Source organism: Tachypleus tridentatus, chromosome 10 (assembly GCF_004210375.1).
Source record: "Tachypleus tridentatus isolate NWPU-2018 chromosome 10, ASM421037v1, whole genome shotgun sequence".
Classification (NCBI taxonomy): Eukaryota; Metazoa; Arthropoda; class Merostomata; order Xiphosura; family Limulidae; genus Tachypleus; species Tachypleus tridentatus.
In genome coordinates, this window is record NC_134834.1 from 99,138,817 (window position 1) to 99,159,105 (window position 20,289).

Below are 20,289 nucleotides of genomic sequence, written 5' to 3' on the forward strand. Positions count from 1 at the left end.
GTTTTATTCCCACCATGACATTTGCACCAATTGTAAGTCCAACTAAGTCAACATCAAACAATCCTCGATCTGCCATGACTGAGCGCATTGTGTTGTAGATAGAATCAGTCCCAGTGTTGGTCAGCTCATGCACAGCAATGAATCGACTTGTAAGCTCACCTAATGATGAAAGATACCCGATATAAATGATCAGTATAGAGGCGTTTCCTGCATCAGTTGCTTCATCTGCTTCAAGAGCAGAAAGTGGGAAATGTGAAGCCCGAAAGTCTGCCTGCATTTCTTCCTGAACTACATGATTTAGGGCACTGTACATTTCATCCAGAGACTGGCTGTGAGTGTATATGAAGCTCTCTGTTCCACTCTGTGACTGAATCTAGTTTCTTTTGAAATTATTTTAATCTGTTCAGTCAAGAAACGCCATCCGTTAATAAAAATCTTCACTGTAAAAAATGAAATTAACAAACCAATTATGATGCTTACGTTAACTTCACCACACACACACACCTACTAAACTAAACACAAGTTATTTAAAATGTAATATCTGGACCCACGTTCCAGCCTAAATCGATATTTTAACTGTTGCAGTATGGACACTATAAAACACCTTCCTGTCATTCCTGTGCTCTGCAGTGGGTAAAGACCACTAGAGAAATGAGTATCAGATTAAGCTTTAGTGCATGAAATGAACTAGCTGCTACCCTTGTTACACAAGATTATATCCAAAGTCTGTTAAAAGTGCAGAGAATAAGAAGTATAATTAATATAATCTCTTACCATGAGACATGGTGTATGGTTACGTCTATTAACAGTTATGTTGCTAAAGTACGTTCCACTACTACGGTGAGAGAACAGACATATTCAGCCTCCTCTAAGACAATAACGCCTCATTTTAAGATATCATTGTAAATCAGTTAAGATTTTTTCATTGTTTGCTACAGTTGTTAAGTTCTTCAACTTCCAGGATCCCTTCTGTAGATTCTGTGTTCTCTGCTGAGTACTTGCTTTGTATAATATACAGTTAAAGTAAAAAATTTGAAATCTAAACCAATTTGCTTAACTCTTTCTAAAGTCTAGGAATACCTTAACGTTGGTTTTTTACCGAGTCTTAATGGATATTCATGAATAGGCAAAGCTTCCACCATTATCTATCTGATTTCCTGGATTATTTACCTTGTTTAATTCTGATAGAATGAATTCACTGACACTATCACCATCAACACTTTATTGGTATTATCAGCATGTCATCAAGCCAAGGATTTTTACAGACTGGCAGATAATCTAAATACAGTGGAACCCCTCTAAACGGCCACCCTTTAAAAGCGGTCATTCATTCAGTCCCATTTTTGTTTACGTAATCACTAATTATGTACAGTGGAACCCCTCTAATCAGGCCAGTTTGTCACAGTCCCGAAGGTGGCTGCTTCCGAGGTGTTCCACTGTAGTGTGCAAACAAGTATCTCAAAAAAAAAAGTTGCTATTTATCATTGGCCTTCTACTTTACGCACTAACCAGAAAAAAAAGTTGTCCTTTCTAGGTTTCAGATTTATTAGATTATGTTTTCTTCAAAAAAAATTACCTGTCAATACGTAACCTTTGTTATGTAGTATTCACAATAACGCGCGCCATTGGTACGATGATCAGCAACGTAACATTGTAGAAGTGTTTTGCTTGTGATGGTTAGTCGATATTGAATGGTGTGTTTTATTGGTATTGATGTCCATATAACGTTTGTAGATTTCCAGAGATACCAACTATTTCAAGTGACTGAGCATAATGATTGTAGACAGAGCCCGTACAGATGTGGAACAACCACTGGATACAGTTTTGAGTCATCCATGTCTGTGGATCCATCTGTGGCTAAACTGTAAGCACTGTTAGTAAGTATGCTTGAAATCATTTTGTCATCTTCACAACCCAACATTTGTACAATGGCTGTAGTTATGGTTCTAGCACAGCCACATGTATTCACTGTATCAGAGTCTGGGAACATTTATCTGAATAGATGTTCTGCATGATCGGCTACAGCTAGGGGTAAATTATGAGCAATGACGAATTGCGTGAACATCACTTCTGCATTTATGGTTTCATATTCTGAATTCTTACTCATAAATGTCGTTATCTGCATCGTTTTTGTCTTCGCCTCAGCCTTTTGTTGGTGAGATGCCGATTTTGTATGTCTGGAACAATCGTTTATCCCACCATGCGCCACAGAAAAATCGATGTGACAAACTGTACAAAACGCATGATTGTCACTCACTTTTGATGCAATGACTGAATATTTTGCACTATACTTTTTCCTAAATTTTTGATTCACAGTTCTAGTCCTTTTAGATTTGCCAGAAACAAGACAATCTGGTGAAAAAGGCCTCTTTTTCCATCTTGTGAACGATCGCATTGGTGTTTCTTCGCCGCTTAGAAAACGAAAAATACCCATCTACGCGAGCGCCGATTGGCTGACAAGCACTGATGACGTAACTATGGATTCCCCCACGTACCCAGTATGGAGAAGCACCGCACTCAAACTATTGGTAGACGTCGGAGATACAAATATTTTTTATTATTTCAAGCACAAACATGATTATCGCAAGTAGCCATTTGGACTATGTCTGTTATTTATTATTAAAATTTATTTGTGTCTCACTAGAAATTTTCTTTTCACCCCTTTCTAACCCTGGGGGAACAATTTATCACTTTATTGTAGAGGCGGCCTATATAATATATAATAATTTGGGAGTTGCAACAAGTCGTAATATTTGTCTGTATGAGCGTATAGTCGTAATGTATACACCAAAATCGTAATGATTACGTTCAACTCGTAATAGTTGGCATCTCTGGATTTCTACAAACAGTTGTTTGTAAACTTTAGCAGCTATCCCCAGAAAATTGTGTATTTTATGTATTGTCACATATTTATCAGTTATTAAACCCAAAGAGGAATAAGGAACAAACAGTTAAGCCATAACCATCTCTAATTATTGACTGTTAGATAAGGCAGCACTTTGTATCACTATGTGCTCGTTGTCATAATTTTTAACCAAATAATAATATTAGCTGTTACACTGTCTACAGCTGTAAGTGTTGAGTATGTTCAGCAGTATCCTTTAGTCTGTACCCCAACACACTGGGCGTCTTTCTGTTAAAACCTTCAGAGTTTTATTACTTGCATTATTTTTCAGAAAAAATTATAAAAATAAACTTCAGTGTTATTATTCATTTCTATTGTGCTAAATAAACTATTTTACTTTTCATACTTGTTCCATGGATATATTAATAAATGAAAGAATGGGTGTAATAAAGCTAACTACTGACAAAGTAATATATTCAACAATAATATACAATGGAACCTCTCTAAGCGGCCACCCCTTGAAAGCGGTCATTCAATCACAGTCCCTTTTTTTGTTTACATAATCCCTAATTATGTACAGTGGAACCCCTCTAATCAGGCCAGTTTGTCTCAGTCGCGAAGGTGGCTGCTTTAGAGGGGTTCCAATGTAGTATTACGGCTAAACATGGATACATTAATAACGCCAACACTTTATACATTGGCAAACCTTGTTATCTTTAATTTCACGCTAAGCTAGTGAGCCACCTACGTCCGCCATCCCTTGTTTGATACCCCTAGGAGCTCATCTCTAAACTTGCACACTTACCTCACTAAAAATCTGTGGTTGGAAAAACATTGTTCTTAAAGTCAATAAAATCAGACAAACCAAACCCTATTTTAGAAGTGATAGATTATACGTAAGCCAATCAGGCAACACCTCAGACCAGAACTCTTGAGTTAGTTTTTATAAACAAACAATGGAACCGACGTCACATGATACTTCATTCACTGAAAGTACGAGAAGGTTCAGTGATTGGATTCGAACACACGACCTGTAGGTTGCGAGTCGAGATCCCTAGACACCAGGGCATGCTAGACCAAACCTCCACTCGTGGAGGTTATAATAACACTAGCAATAAGGTCAATAATTAATCTATCAGTGGTGCATCAGTAAAGTCAACAATGGGTTTATCAATAAAGCCACCAATCGATACATTAATGAAGACAATAACGGGTACATAAGTAACGCTAAATATGGATAAATTAATGAAGGAAATCACGATCCAACCAGGAATACTTTAATAAATCTAACTGCGAATACATTAATAGGACAAATGTTACAACAATGAGTGCATTAATACGTAACTGTGTCGGAATTACATCTTGTGTAATTCAAAAATTGGTGGTTGTTATATTGCTGCATAATTTTACTAGAACCTTGTCAGGTTCTCTCGTTTTATTAAGAATATTTGCATCATAATACATACTTCATTTGTAGTTAAATTTAAATATCCATATTTAACTAAGCATAACGGAAAACAAAAATATAAGTTAAATAAGAATAACTGCAACAGATTGTAATTTATGTTATTAGAAAATTACCATTTTGTGGTAACTGAAGAGAACTATATGGTGCTACCACCAACCTAATTATCTACAATGGTTAATTAAGTTTTTATACAATGTTTTTAGTCATTTCTGAAACTCTGGATCGTGTTTGTTATTTATAAAAATGAGTTATGTACAAGATGCTATTTTACTTATTGGAATACTAGTGTACTATGAACCTCCTTCTAACATCCCTAACGTAAAAAAGTTCTGTCCAAATGTTGCTTTTATAAAGTCAATGTACGTGATAATGAAAGTTTTAAATACGAACTGATAAGTTTTGTTTTTCTATGTAGTATTTTGTAACGTTTTTAAAGAGAAATTCTACCACCACGATATATGTCATTTTCATGATACATGTGAATTTCCCAAGGAATACTCTTCTTGTCCAGCTTACCTCCTATGGAATGAGAATATACACCCACATATTTTCCATGAAGGTTAAACAATAAACGTGTCAGTTGATATAGTCACTCGAATTGAGTAATACTTGGATTATCACATCTTAAGACTTAAAAAGTTCTTGAAGTACATGGGTCCTTCAGCTGATCAGTAACGATTATGAGTGATGAAATACCTTTATTAAATTTACCATCTATCTGGTGTTTTTATTCCCTGGTGGGGTCAAAGGATTACAAATATATTTCTTTTCTCATAAAAATTAAAACTTTGAAAATCTTGTAAGACTATAGATTAAGTATTCAACACTAATAGCTTAAATAAGTTATTGTAATGGGACACTTTTGTCTTTTACATCAAGGATTTCTGTGAGACAAATGTTTGATTAAAATATAACCTTTTATCTGTAATAGCTTGATTGTCACTAACATTTTATGCCTTCTAAAATATTTTATCAGTGGCGAGTGTTATTTCTTGTAACACCTAAGACTGAAGATCGCGTAACCTTTTAGTTTGTAGGACTTTCCATAGGGTTAAATTCTGACTGAGATCGTTCACCTATAACACCTTAAACTCCATCACGATATTAATTAGTGAATATTCTTGGTAGAAGAAGCAAGGTATCACTGATATCAAATCAATATCTCTTTATAACAATGGGTACTCATTCCCACCTTTTCTTCATCCCCCGTTCTACATCTAATTTATATTCCAGCGATTCAGATATTACAATACTTCCTGGTCTGCATTCCTGCATATGGTAAATTTGCTTGTGCGTGTTCACCAATTGTCAGTTAACGGCCTTAATTTATACTTATTATAGTATAAATATATAGTGCGTTGGGTTTAGGGGCGTAGATTTTTTACACCCGATGGGGAGGGATGATTTTTGCAACCACTTATGTGGACTGTTCAATTTACAAATTGGTAATCTCTGATTACGTGAACCTGAAAGCTGTAAACATGCAATCACAGAGTAATCTTGTTGCCACGATACTTGGATGTATACTTAGGCCTACTGACTGGTACTTACGAAGTTACGAACAATAACGTAAATCGAAAAGCTTAGAAGCACGTATATATTAAAGATGTACATTTCGGCTACTGAAAAAGCCTACATCTAGGCCTAATTATGTAATTCGATTGGTAAGAACACGAGGATCACAAGAACAAACACAATTTGTAGGCCTGTGTGAATAAAACAATTCAATAGACCAAACTGTATGGGGGGATCATTGTATGCACCATACCCCCACCTAATATGAAGGGTGGGTGTATACCATTCATCCTCCCCTAGGATCTACGCCCCTGGTTGGGTTTGATATTCTTCTGCAGTGGGTATCTGTGACCTGTTCATAAAATATTTAACGATAAATGAAGAGCGTTTAATAAACTTACTTTCAAAATAATATATATATTCGAAACTAATTTAACGTACCTACAACAAATTCTGTGTACGATAAAGATCAAATGGATATCATAAACACTATACAGTTCTCTTCTAGTTGTCAAAAGTCCATTTAGGCCTACTTGATTACTTTAGAATGTCAGTTAAGAAGCAGTTCTTTCCCTATTTCTATCTCACTAATATTGTGTACATTTTACTTACAATTTTGACGAGAGTTGTTTTTTTCTTCAAACTATTCTCGGTTAATTTCGTCGAAGTACACTCATGCTGATTCAGTTACTTCAGAACCCAGCTTTACGGAAAAATATTCTTCTTCTCAACTCCTTTAACACTGTTAGTCACACTTTAACATTTTAACTGTTAGGCCTATTACTTCTAGCGTACACCAAACTTTACCTTTTCTTAGACTTTCACATATTCTCCCTTTCTCTACATCTGTCTCCTGTTTCCCGTTGTCAACACACTATTTATATGCATATTACTAAATCGTTTGCCCTCTCTATTCTCGACATCAATGAGTTACAAACACAGCTTCCAATAATCATCACTTTTAAGTCCCTTATAGTATAAATAATGATAATAATAGAAACACTGAACAAGCATAAAATATTCGTTCACAGAATTAACTTATTAATAATATCTACACTAATCGGTATTTTATATCATAATAGATGTAAATACTGACTCCAAAATGTGAAACAGAAAATCACTACATATAAATATTACATTTTTATATACGTTTCTCAAGAACTCTACATATCTTAAAGTGGAAAGATTATAGTGCGAAGTACATCATAATGCTATTATATTTTATGTTGTGACACAGGAATTATTCATACATATATTTTAAAAATATAAATTCCGGCCCGACATTGGCAGGTGGGTTAAGGCGTTCGAACTCGTAATCTGAGGGTCGTGGATTCGAATGCTCGTCACACCAAACATGCTGGCCCTTTCAGCCGTGAGGGCGTTATAATGTAACCGTCAATCCCACTATTTGTTGGTAAAAAGAGTAGCCCAAGAGTTGGCGGTGGGTGATGATGACTAGCTGCCTTCCCTCTAGTCTTACACTGGTAAATTAGGGACGGCTAGCGCAGATAGCCATCGAGTGGCTTTGCACGAAATTCAAAACAAATCAAGTTCCATCAAATTCTGTACTGACAATTTAAATTGTTTAACCTCGCTTAAGTTTCTTTTTGTGTGTTAAAATCTAAATAAGTTTAAAAGCCTCATAGGGGTTTACAAATCCAATCGTACTTCACTAAATGTTCTTGAGTTCAGTAAGTACCAATGAAGGGATCTCAGATAGATTAGGTTGGCTGGTTTCTTCTTCATCTTTCGTTTTTGTAGATATTCCATCATTTTTCGAAACTATAAGTCTACGGAATTATAACGCTAAAATCAATGGCTCGATTCCTTTCGTTGGATACGACAAATAACCCAATGTGGCTTTGCTACAGACATAACAAAAACACACGATTTTTCGAAATCACACAAAAATAAATGGCTACAAAAACACAAAGATATGGGCAAAACCAACCGATTGTGGGTAAAAAGAAAGGGATTTTGATTCTCAGACAGCTTAATGTACTAAATGCCAGACGAACTGAGTGTTATAGCTTTCTAAAGGTTGACAGTATTTACATCAGGTTAGAAAGCATGTTCTTCCCTTCTTACCACGAAACGTAGATATTATCAACAGCTGGTAAACTACCTTTATAGGAAACAAAACTAACTCGCTCACACATATGTGTAAAAACGGCTAGTTTAGGTTGAGAAAATATTTTACGTGGAGAAGCAAACAACGTTTCGACCTTCTTCAGTCATCGTCAGGTTCACAAAGAAAGAGAGAGGTAAGAGGTAACTTTACTGTAAGCTGACCACATGTTTGAAAGGGTTTGTGTAACTGAGTGTTGGAATGTAGATGGCGGGCTTAGATGTTTGAATATATAATTTTATATTATTTATTTTATTATTATTATTTATTATATTATTTTTAATATAGATATAAACATGTTTCTTTGTATTGGTTTATTATGGGCTTATGTTGTTGTATAATTAAGGCTTCTTTAATTTTGCATTTGTTTATGTTTGTTTCTGTATTTGGTATTTGAGTATTTTCTGTGGTTATGTTGTGTTTCTTTGACTTGCAGTGTTTGAAAACGTGTGAAGGTAACTTTTTATGTTCTTTAAATCTGGTTTTCATTTTTCTACTTGTTTCTCCAATATAGAAGTCGTGGCAGTTATCACATTGTATTATATACATAATGTTGGTGTGATGTTTGTCAGTGTAGTTTTTACATAGTATAGACCTCAGTTTTGTGCCTGGTTTTTGAATAAATTTGGTGTTAAGTGGAATGCCATATTTTGTTACTAGTTTTTGCCAAATGTTGGTTATTTGTCTGCTGATGTCGGGAATATATGGTATGCAGCAGTATATGGTTTCGTGATTTTTTGATTCGTGAGATGTATTTACTTTTGTTGGTCGATTTTGCTATCTGTCTAGGTGTGTGCGTATAATGTTTTCTTCAGTTTGTGGAGGAAACTTATTGATGTTGATGAAGTATTGTTTTATTTTGTCTAATTCATCGCTAATTTTATCTGTTGAGCATACTTTTATGACTGTGTTTATTTGGTTTCTTAGTATGTTGAGTTTTTGTTTTGTTTCATGTGCTGAGTCCCAAGGAATGTATAGTCCAGTATGGGTGATTTTTCGGTGGATTTCTGTTTTAAATTGTGTATTTTTGTAATTTTGAGGTTAAGAAATGATATTTGATTGCTTCCTTCTTAATCACATGTGAAGTCGATGTTGGGATGTATAGCGTTAATGTGATTGAAAAAATTAAGTATGTGTTCTGTAGATGTGAATCCCGCAATCGTGTCATCTACATATCTGTACCAGCATGGGCAACTCAATATCATCAGTTATAGCCAATATTTTTATGACACAAGTTGAAACACAAGCAATTAACACAGCATTACATCCACCACAACCCCTTTCAAACATGTGGTCAGCTTCCGGTCAGTTACTTCTCATTCTTTGTGAACCTGACGATGACCGAAGAAGGTCGAAACGTTGTTCGCTCCTCTACGTAAAATATTTTCTCAACCCAAACAGCCGTTTTTACATAAATATTTCTCTACAAGTGGGTTTTCTCGACATCACTGATTATAACTCGTTCACAGTAAAGTAGCTTAATTTATTTCACACCGTAAAAGTTGTATTTGGATTGAATCACTAGTGTTTTTTACCCAGCTGCCATGATAAGCCCTGGTGTCTTGAGGAAAACATAGTCAGTACTTCATATGTTAGGTATCGTGTTGTTGACATATTGTTATATTATCCTTCCCTTTCCAGGTCATATTCTTGAATCTTTTTTTTTTATTAATATTGTTGAAACATGTAAATAAATATATATGTGACCATTACACTGTTAAATGCTAGTAATGTATAAAGTAATCAAATGACATTGCTATTTTAGAATAAACCCAATAATTAATATATTAAACTTTACAAATTTTGTATCGTTTATGAAAATCACAGAAAATCTAAGTGTTATAATAACTAACATCACCTCACATTTCAGAGCACATCATATACAATGCAGAAGTTACTCTTATTGAAAGTAAACGTTTTATAGAGAAAAGATAAAAGAAGTTCCTACAATAAGTGTGTTGTACAAATGTGGCCAATTTCTAAAAACATTAAATTTATTAGAAGTCGGTTTTGATGAATTCGAGCTCATTACTGCTTACAGATGATACTGAAAAGGACCGGGGAGGAGACGACCACTAGAGTAAAACTGGAACAAAGTATGAAAACTATCTCAGTCATCTCAACAACAAGACTGACGTATCTCTGTGTGACATACGAGTCCGACTCCGTGATATGACTCGTCTCACCTTCACTAAATAACTTTCGATGATTCATCTTTTCACGTAGTTATATCTTTCCTATAAAATATTATTTATTTCCAATCAATATGTTGGCTAGGAACTCTCACATGAAGAAAAATGGGATTGTTTTGGATTCCATATTTTAATCCTTTTTGTTTTTGTTTCTTCTGTCACAATCTCTTGTGTCAACACTTCTTCCAGTTTCATTTACATAACCTTTCACACAGGATTGGAATGTCATTATGTAAACTTCCTGTTGTTTATTTTATCTTCATACGTTTCTTCTTTGAAGTTATTTTTAATACTGTACGAATATTTGTTCATGATTCTAAGGTTATCAATCGTTAATATTTTTTGGAGGATTCAATGTTATAGCCAATACAAGATGGTTTCACATTATCATTGATTCCTTCTTTCCTTCTCCTTTTGTAATAATTTTTTCTGCTTTGAAGTGGAAGCTGTAATGAAACCTGTTGGAAAATGCATTTATTTGATAAGACATTTTTTTAATTTGATATCCAAGTGTTGTTGAGTGACATACGTAATATGTTCCAAGAAAAAAAAAGCTGTTTTTACCTGTTATGGTGACACGAAACGAAGTGAAACTTACTTAAAGAATTTGTCGGTTTGTGGTGTACTGAGAGAACTGGTTAACAAAACATCTAAGAATGGAACTTGGGTATTGGTGATAGAAAACATAACAGAAAGGCCTGTTACCATTGAAACTTGAGGACAGTGCACGATAGAAAGTCAAAATAATGCAATATGAAAGTGGTTAACAAAACAGAGTACCAAAAAAGAAATTTTGAACCGGACGCATCAAAGCAGTTTCACTGGGGGAAGCTGAACCGAAAGACAGAAACACTTCTATAACAAGAAGCTCGAACCTTGTTCGATATTACCAAGTTGGACAGAAACTCTACTACGTACAGACAACAAAAAACACAAAAAACAAAAATCAACAGTGAAGAGGACCTCTCACAGTACGTATACTCAACAGAATGGACTACAAAGTGAATGTGAAAGGGACAACCAAGACCTACAACGCCAGTTTGTTGAAGACGTATTTTGGGAAAGAAGAAGACGAATGAGTGCAGCTATTAAAACAAAGATGGATGTTGAAAATGTAACCATAGAAACAGAATCTGAAGATAATGACATCCTTATAAATATAAGGACACACTACGCCTAAGAACACTGGATGAAGATGAGACGTATAAGGACGTCAACATAAATGACGAACTGACTCATAGGAAGAAGAAAGACAAACAAGATTTAGTATATTAATATGTAGATAAATTAAGTAATGTAGGCCCCTTACAACACAAGGTCAGATGAAGACAAGGGATTGTCTTAAGGTGAAGCTCTACTGAAGATCACTCCGAAGCAAAGAGAGAAAGAAACTGTAAATATTGTAGTAAACTTGGTATGTGAGCCGCAAACAGTCTTTGTATATAGTGAAAGAAATATTGTAAATATTCCTATTGAAAAGGGACTTATGTTAAGTATAAAATACTGTTTAGTGTTGGTGGTATTCATTTATTTATATTGTGAATTAATATTTCATGTTTATTTTGTGTGTGTGTGTCTGTCTGTTTATAAAAATAATAAGAAAGTTTAAAGCAGACGATTGTGGGAAGTTATTAATGTTGAGATTACGGATGTTTCTAAAACGCTTCAGTGAGAGATATGAAAAAACAATTATCAAACGAAAGTTCAGAGGGCGGAAAGAGATCCTAAAGCAAAGCAAAGTGAAAGAGAGGTTTTGGTACATAAAAGTTAGAACATGTAAAGTTGACGTTCGTAGGATTTGATATCCTACCTATTGATATATTAAAGTCAGATTAACAATTTTCTGATATTTTAGGTGAGCACTTTGTATCGTCAAAGAGTGTTCTAAAGTAATGGAACCTGCCTGCAAGGTGTTTGACAAAAACTAAAAGAGTATTTGTAAGTAAGCCTATACGTGAATAGTAGACGTTTATTGGAAGTACGTGTAAATATGAAAAAACAGACAAGTATTGAAAGTTTAGGATACAAGTGATTTACGTCAAAGACACCAAAGGGATTATACATCGACCTGGTGTGATTAAAAAAAGAAGAGTATAAATACATTGTACACTGATAGTGTTTAAGATAAAAAATAGAAAAAGATAGTTCGCCTTGTCACCTGAATTCTAAAGCAACTGAAGTGGCTTAAGTGGCCTTTTGACAAAAATAAGAAAACTGTACAGTGTTTAATATAAAATTATTGTATAGATAAGAAAACTGTACAGTGTTTAATATAAAAATAAGAAAACTGTACAATGTTTAATGTAAAATTATTGTATAGATAAGAAAACTGTACAGTGTTTAATATAAAATTATTGTATAGATAAGAAAACTGTACAGTGTTTAATATAAAAATAAGAAAACTGTACAATGTTTAATGTAAAATTATTGTATAGATAAGAAAACTGTACAGTGTTTAATATAAAAATAAGAAAACTGTACAATGTTTAATGTAAAATTATTGTATAGATAAGAAAACTGTTCAGTGTTTAATATAAAAATAAGAAAACTGTACAGTGTTTAATATAAAATTATTGTATAGATAAGAAAACTGTACAGTGTTTAATATAAAAATAAGAAAACTGTACAATGTTTAATGTAAAATTATTGTATAGATAAGAAAACTGTACAATGTTTAATATAAAAATAGAAAACTGTACAGTGTTTAATATAAAATTATTGTATAGATAAGAAAACTGTACAGTGTTTAATATAAAAATAAGAAAACTGTACAGTGTTTAATATAAAATTATTGTATAGATAAGAAAACTGTACAGTGTTTAATATAAAAATAAGAAAACTGTACAATGTTTAATGTAAAATTATTGTATAGATAAGAAAACTGTACAGTGTTTAATATAAAAATAAGAAAACTGTACAATGTTTAATGTAAAATTATTGTATACATAAAATAAACATTTTTTTGTACATCGCACCTTTAAATTGTTTTCCACTGTAAACTCCAAACAGATGTCGCATAGGGTTTAGCTTTAGCACCACTGAAACTGTACACAATATATGGACCTCGCTTTGTTTATGGGAGCATTGTCATGCTCAAACAAAAATGGGTCATCCACAAACTGTTGCCACAAAGTTGGAAGCACACAATTTTCTAGAATGTCGTTCAATGCTGTAGCATTAAGACTTCCTTCACTGTAATTAAAAAGTCTAGTCCTGACCATGAAAAACAGCCCCAGACCATTATTTCTCCTCCACAAAACTTTACAGTTAGCACTATGCATTCAGGCAGGTAGCGTTCTTCTGGCATCCGCCAAACTCAAGTTCTTCTATCGGACTGCCAGATAGTGGAGCGTAATTCATCATTCCAGAGAACGCGTTTCCACTGCTCCAGAATTCAATGGTGATGTGCTTTACATCACTACATCCTACGCTTGACATTGCGCATGGTGATCTTAGGCTTATATGCGGTTCCTCGGCCATGAAAACTCATTTCATGAAGCTCCCGACGAACAGTTCTTGTGCTGACGTTGTTTCCAGGGGCAGTTTGGAACTCGGGAGTGTTGCAACTGTGTACTTTTGACTTTTACGCGCTACGCGCTTCATCACTCGGCGGTCTCGTGCTGTGAGTTTGTATGGCCTACGGCTTCGTGGCTGAGCTGTTGTTGAGGCGTTTCCACTTCACAATAACAACACTTACAGTTCACCGGGGCAGCTTTAGCAGGGCAAAAATTTGACGAACTGGCTTGTTGGAAAGGTAACATCCTACGACAGTGCCACGTTGAAAGTCACTGAACTCTTCAGTACAATTCATTCTACTGTCAATGTTTGTCTATGAAGATTGCATGGATGTATGCTTGATTTTACTTGATTTTTCATACAGTTTAAACTCTTATAAAAACATTAGTTAATATTTTTGGATAGTAAACAACCCAACTCACTAAATGATCTAAATATTTGTTAAGAAGCAGTCTTTTCACAGCAACTATCAACACCTTGATATCGTTAGCAAATTCATGTAATTTATCGACAATTCCTTCATCTGTCATGAATATAAATCAACAAAAAGCAACGGTCCTAAGACTTAGCCCTGAGGTACACCTCCCTGCAACATCAATCCAGTTTAACTTGACTCTATTTGTAACAGTTTTCTGTTTTCATCCATCAGGCCACTCTTGTATCCAATTAGTTAATGCACCCATACGTTATAATGATGTTTCATTACAATAGTTTAAGTGGTACTTTGTCAGATGCTTTCTGAAAATCCACACACACTAAATATACGCTCTTACCATGATTTACATGTGAAATAAGATTTTCAAAGCCTGTCAAAGATACGTTAGGTAAGATTTTTACTTAGTAAAACCACTTTGATTATCTTATAAAATTCTAAACTTTGTAAAATGATTTCGCAAAGTACGTTTATCAGAAGGACTTAGATAAAATGATGGTAAGTGGATCACGTAGCCATACCTTGACATTCTTTAAAACTCTCGGTGCAATATTATGTAGACCAGGATGTTTATATTACTTTAAACATCCCAATTCTATCTTCATTTTACTTCTTATACCCTTTGTGAGCCAACCTAGCCTTTCTTACAGCTATCTTCTTCTTTCTATAACGGAGATATTTTTATTAATATTAAAATTTTCCATATTTGCTTTGTGTCTCCAAATAACTCAATTGCCCAATTCTCTACAGATAATTCTTATAATATTCCTTAAAAATTTGCTTTTTAAAAAAATTGGAATCAAAATATTATGATTCCTGAATTTCATATGCAGGAAAACATCAAACCTAATACCGGATATAATCTCTTGTACATATATCAGTAATTAACAATAAATCTAACATAGCATGATTCCACCTTGGATAGTTTTCAGAAACCTTTGACTCTCATGATTTGATTCAAGCATTTCTCAAGTAATGTGTCTGAAGTGAAAATTAAACATAAATCTTACTTCATTAACAGCTGAAATCTTAATGTCACCGTAAAGTTTCTTACCAATTTCATCAGTTTCATCTGGTGGTTTGTAACAAATTCTTACTAACACCTTTATGTTTTTATATTCACTAATAGAAACAAAAATGGATTCAATCCCTTTGCTAGTATGTTAATATCCTCAACTTCAACAAGATGCAACTCATATAGAGCCACTCCTCCCACTCTCTTTACTAATAGTTTCCATTAAATAACCTATAACCATGTACTTCAAAGACATTTCTCATATCAAAATCATCTACATTTAGCCATGTTTCAGCTATTCCAATGTCATCAAAATATTCTATTCCTACCAATGCCTTAAAGTCATCTGTTTTATTTATTATACTTCTAGCAATGTAATAGAAACAATTGAGCCTACTTTATAACTACTTTTATACTGATTTTCTGTGCTGAATTATCCTCTACATCTCAATTTGTTTCATTTAATTCATATTTTCCCTCGTCATTATCTACACTAAGTTTAAATCTTCTCTTACTGCTGAGTTGAAAGCCCTTTCAAACATGCCATACCCTTTGTTCCTTAAGTCTAGAACATCCAATCCAAAAACTTCCCCAACTGAAATGATTCCACAAGTCCAAGCAGCTCGTCTTTACCTTAGTTTGGATATGTTCCTCATTTGATCCCACAAGTCCAAGCAGCTCGTCTTTACCTTGGTTTGGATATCTTCCTCATTTGATCTCACAAGTCCAAGCAGCTCGTCTTTACCTTGGTTTGGATATCTTCCTCATTTGATCCCACAAGTCCAAGCAGCTCGTCTTTACCTTGGTTTGAATATCTTCCTCATTTGATCTCACAAGTCCAAGCAGCTCGTCTTTATCTTGGTTTGGATATCTTCCTCATTTGATCCCACAAGTCCAAGCAGCTCGTTTTTACCTTGGTTTGGATATCTTCCTCATTTGATCCCACAAGTCCAAGCAGCTCGTCTTTACCTTGGTTTGAATATCTTCATCATTTGATCCCACAAGTCCAAGCAGCTCGTCTTTACCTTAGTTTGGATATTTTCCTCATTTGATCCCACAAGTCCAAGCAGCTCGTCTTTACCTTGGTCCCTCATTTGATCCCACAAGTCCAAGCAGCTCGTCTTTACCTTTTTGGATATCTTCCTCATTTGATCCCACAAGTCCAAGCAGCTCGTCTTTACCTTTTGGTTTGTTTGGATATCTTCCTCATTTGATCCCACAAGTCCAAGCAGCTCGTCTTTACCTTGGTTTGGATATCTTCCTCATTTGATCCCACAAGTCCAAGCAGCTCGTCTTTACCTTGGTTTGAATATCTTCCTCATTTGATCTCCTCACAAGTCCAAGCAGCTCGTCTTTATCTTGGTTTGGATATCTTCCTCATTTGATCCCACAAGTCCAAGCAGCTCGTTTTTACCTTGGTTTGGATATCTTCCTCATTTGATCCCACAAGTCCAAGCAGCTCGTCTTTACCTTGGTTTGAATATCTTCATCATTTGATCCCACAAGTCCAAGCAGCTCGTCTTTACCTTAGTTTGGATATTTTCCTCATTTGATCCCACAAGTCCAAGCAGCTCGTCTTTACCTTAGTTTGGATATCTTCCTCATTTGATCCCACAAGTCCAAGCAGCTCGTCTTTACCTTGGTTTGGATATCTTCCTCATTTGATCCCACAAGTCCAAGCAGCTCGTCTTTACCTTGGTTTGGATATCTTCCTCATTTGATCCCACAAGTCCAAGCAGCTCGTCTTTACCTTGGTTTGGATATTTTCCTCATTTGATCCCACAAGTCCAAGCAGCTCGTCTTTACCTTGGTTTGAATATCTTCCTCATTTGATCTCACAAGTCCAAGCAGCTCGTCTTTATCTTGGTTTGGATATCTTCCTCATTTGATCCCACAAGTCCAAGCAGCTCGTTTTTACCTTGGTTTGGATATCTTCCTCATTTGATCCCACAAGTCCAAGCAGCTCGTCTTTACCTTGGTTTGAATATCTTCATCATTTGATCCCACAAGTCCAAGCAGCTCGTCTTTACCTTAGTTTGGATATTTTCCTCATTTGATCCCACAAGTCCAAGCAGCTCGTCTTTACCTTGGTTTGGATATCTTCCTCATTTGATCCCACAAGTCCAAGCAGCTCGTCTTTACCTTGGTTTGGATATCTTCCTCATTTGATCCCACAAGTCCAAGCAGCTCGTCTTTACCTTGGTTTGGATATCTTCCTCATTTGATCCCACAAGTCCAAGCAGCTCGTCTTTACCTTGGTTTGAATATCTTCCTCATTTGATCCCACAAGTCCAAGCAGCTCGTCTTTACCTTGGTTTGGATATCTTCCTCATTTGATCCCACAAGTCCAAGCAGCTCGTCTTTACCTTGGTTTGGATATCTTCCTCATTTGATCCCACAAGTCCAAGAAGCTCGTCTTTACCTTGGTTTGGATATCTTCCTCATTTGATCGCACAAGTCGAAGCAGCTCGTCTTTACCTTGGTTTGGATATCTTCCTCATTTGATCCCACAAGTCCAAGCAGCTCGTCTTTACCTTGGTTTGAATATCTTCCTCATTTGATCCCACAAGTCCAAGCAGCTCGTATTTACCTTGGTTTGGATATCTTCTTCATTTGATCCCACAAGTCCAAGTAGCTCGTCTTTACCTTGGTTTGGATATCATCCTTATTTGATCCCACAAGTCCAAGCAGCTCGTCTTTACCTTGGTTTGAATATCTTCCTCATTTGATCCCACAAGTCCAAGCAGCTCGTCTTTACCTTGGTTTGAATATCTTCCTCATTTGATCCCACAAGTCCAAGCAGCTCGTCTTTACCTTAGTTTGGATATCTTCCTCATTTGATCCCACAAGTCCAAGCAGCTCGTCTTTACCTTGGTTTGGATATCTTCCTCATTTGATCCCACAAGTCCAAGCAGCTCGTCTTTACCTTGGTTTGAATATCTTCCTCATTTGATCCCACAAGTCCAAGCAGCTCGTCTTTACCTTGGTTTGGATATCTTCCTCATTTGATCCCACAAGTCCAAGCAGCTCGTCTTTACCTTGGTTTGGATATCTTCCTCATTTGATCTCACAAGTCCAAGCAGCTCGTCTTTACCTTGGTTTGGATATCATCCTCATTTGATCCCACAAGTCCAAGCAGCTCGTCTTTACCTTGGTTTGGATATCTTCCTCATTTGATCCCACAAGTCCAAGCAGCTCGTCTTTACCTTGGTTTGGATATCTTCCTCATTTGATCCCACAAGTCCAAGCAGCTCGTCTTTACCTTGGTTTGGATATCTTCCTCATTTGATCTCACAAGTCCAAGCAGCTCGTCTTTACCTTGGTTTGGATATCTTCCTCATTTGATCCCACAAGTCCAAGCAGCTCGTCTTTACCTTGGTTTGGATATTTTCCTCATTTGATCCCACAAGTCCAAGCAGCTCGTCTTTACCTAGGTTTGGATATCTTCCTCATTTGATCCCACAAGTCCAAGCAGCTCGTCTTTACCTTGGTTTGGATATCTTCCTCATTTGATCCCACAAGTCCAAGCAGCTCGTCTTTACCTTGGTTTGGATATCATCCTCATTTCCCTTTAACATTTAATCTTTACATATGTAGATGACGTATTATTAGTATGGCGTCATGGCAAAATTAAATTACAATAATTTTATTGTTGTTTAAACAGTAAAGAAAATAATAGTATCAATGTCACACTAGTTAAAATAAAAAAGAAAGTAATTTAAAACCATCGGTTTATAGAATGAGAAGTGAACTTAGAACCATCGGTTTATAGAATGAGAAGTGAACTTAGAACCATCGGTTTATAGAATGAGAAGTGAACTTAGAACCATCGGTTTATAGAATGAGAAGTGATCTTAGGACCATCGGTTTATAGAATGAGAAGTGAACTTAGAACCATCGGTTTATAGAATAAGTGAACTCAGAGCCATCAGTTTATAGAAATTATATATATATATATATTTGTTTTTGTCTTTTTAATGATAACAACATAAAAATAATAAGAAAGTTGCTTAATCAAAAGTCTGCCTAATTTTAAGAAATTTCAAAGCCACTTTAAACTTAAGAACTTTCTGTGTCCTTAAGAGAATTTTTAGGTCAGGGTCAGGTAGACGTTTGTTGACCAGTTTTTTCTCTTAGATAAAGACGCGTAATCCTGGAGAGGAGTCATGAATCTTTTGAAACTAGTTTCTGTGAGATTTCTGCCAGCTTGAATCGTTACTGTGGTTTTACAAAACATCACTTTTATTATAAAAATAATTTACGGTACTAATTGTTTTATGATAAAATGTTTTTTCATAAACCTTTCTTTTATCTATCTATTTATCTATGCGAAATACGTACGCTGTCTTTCCGTAAACACTATTAATACAGGTATCGGGTCAAATGCTGTGCCAAATAACATTTGTTGGTTCGCATTCAATAGTTTATTGAAGTATTAATCTTTGTATGTACGTCTTAAATTTGTTACAAGTTATAGATTATAATTCATATTTTAATATTGTCCATTAGTTATTTCGTACTTAAAAGTAACTATGAACAAATGAAATCCTAAATATCGATTTTTGTATGTCATGCAACATTAGTTCAAACTAGATGTTAGTGATGTCCACATAAAAGGTCGATAGTTTATCACGAATTAATATTCGATGTTACAGAAATTGAGGAACAAGATTCTAAACTAAAAACCTCCTGTCTTTTCTAGTTATTAATATATCGCTACACTTCTTAATCAAACATAGTCATCCCGCCCATCTCTTTCCACTTTATGTCACCTCAGGGACTGATAAATAACGTTATATGGTGTTACTGTGGAGTGTATCTTTCAGAAATATAAGATACAGCTTCGTGTTGGTTCCTGAAGTACTGGACAGTGGTCTGAAGAGGATAGTATGAGAGAAATTTGTTGAATGGTTGACGTCCCTCCAGATAAAGATTGTGTAGCATTCGGAAAACATTTATAAAACAAACAAATAAATTGTATTAAGGTGTGATTACGTATAGAGTAAAACTACTGAACCTTTCTGTTTCACATTTTGACACACAAAATGGTAAAATTAAAGAGAATCATACTAGGTTAATTTTCATCATATTTTCTTCCTCAAAGGTTTGAAGAGAAGGGTTTTATAACATTGAAGATACTCGCCACAACCCACTTCGAATAAAGTGTTACAAATAGT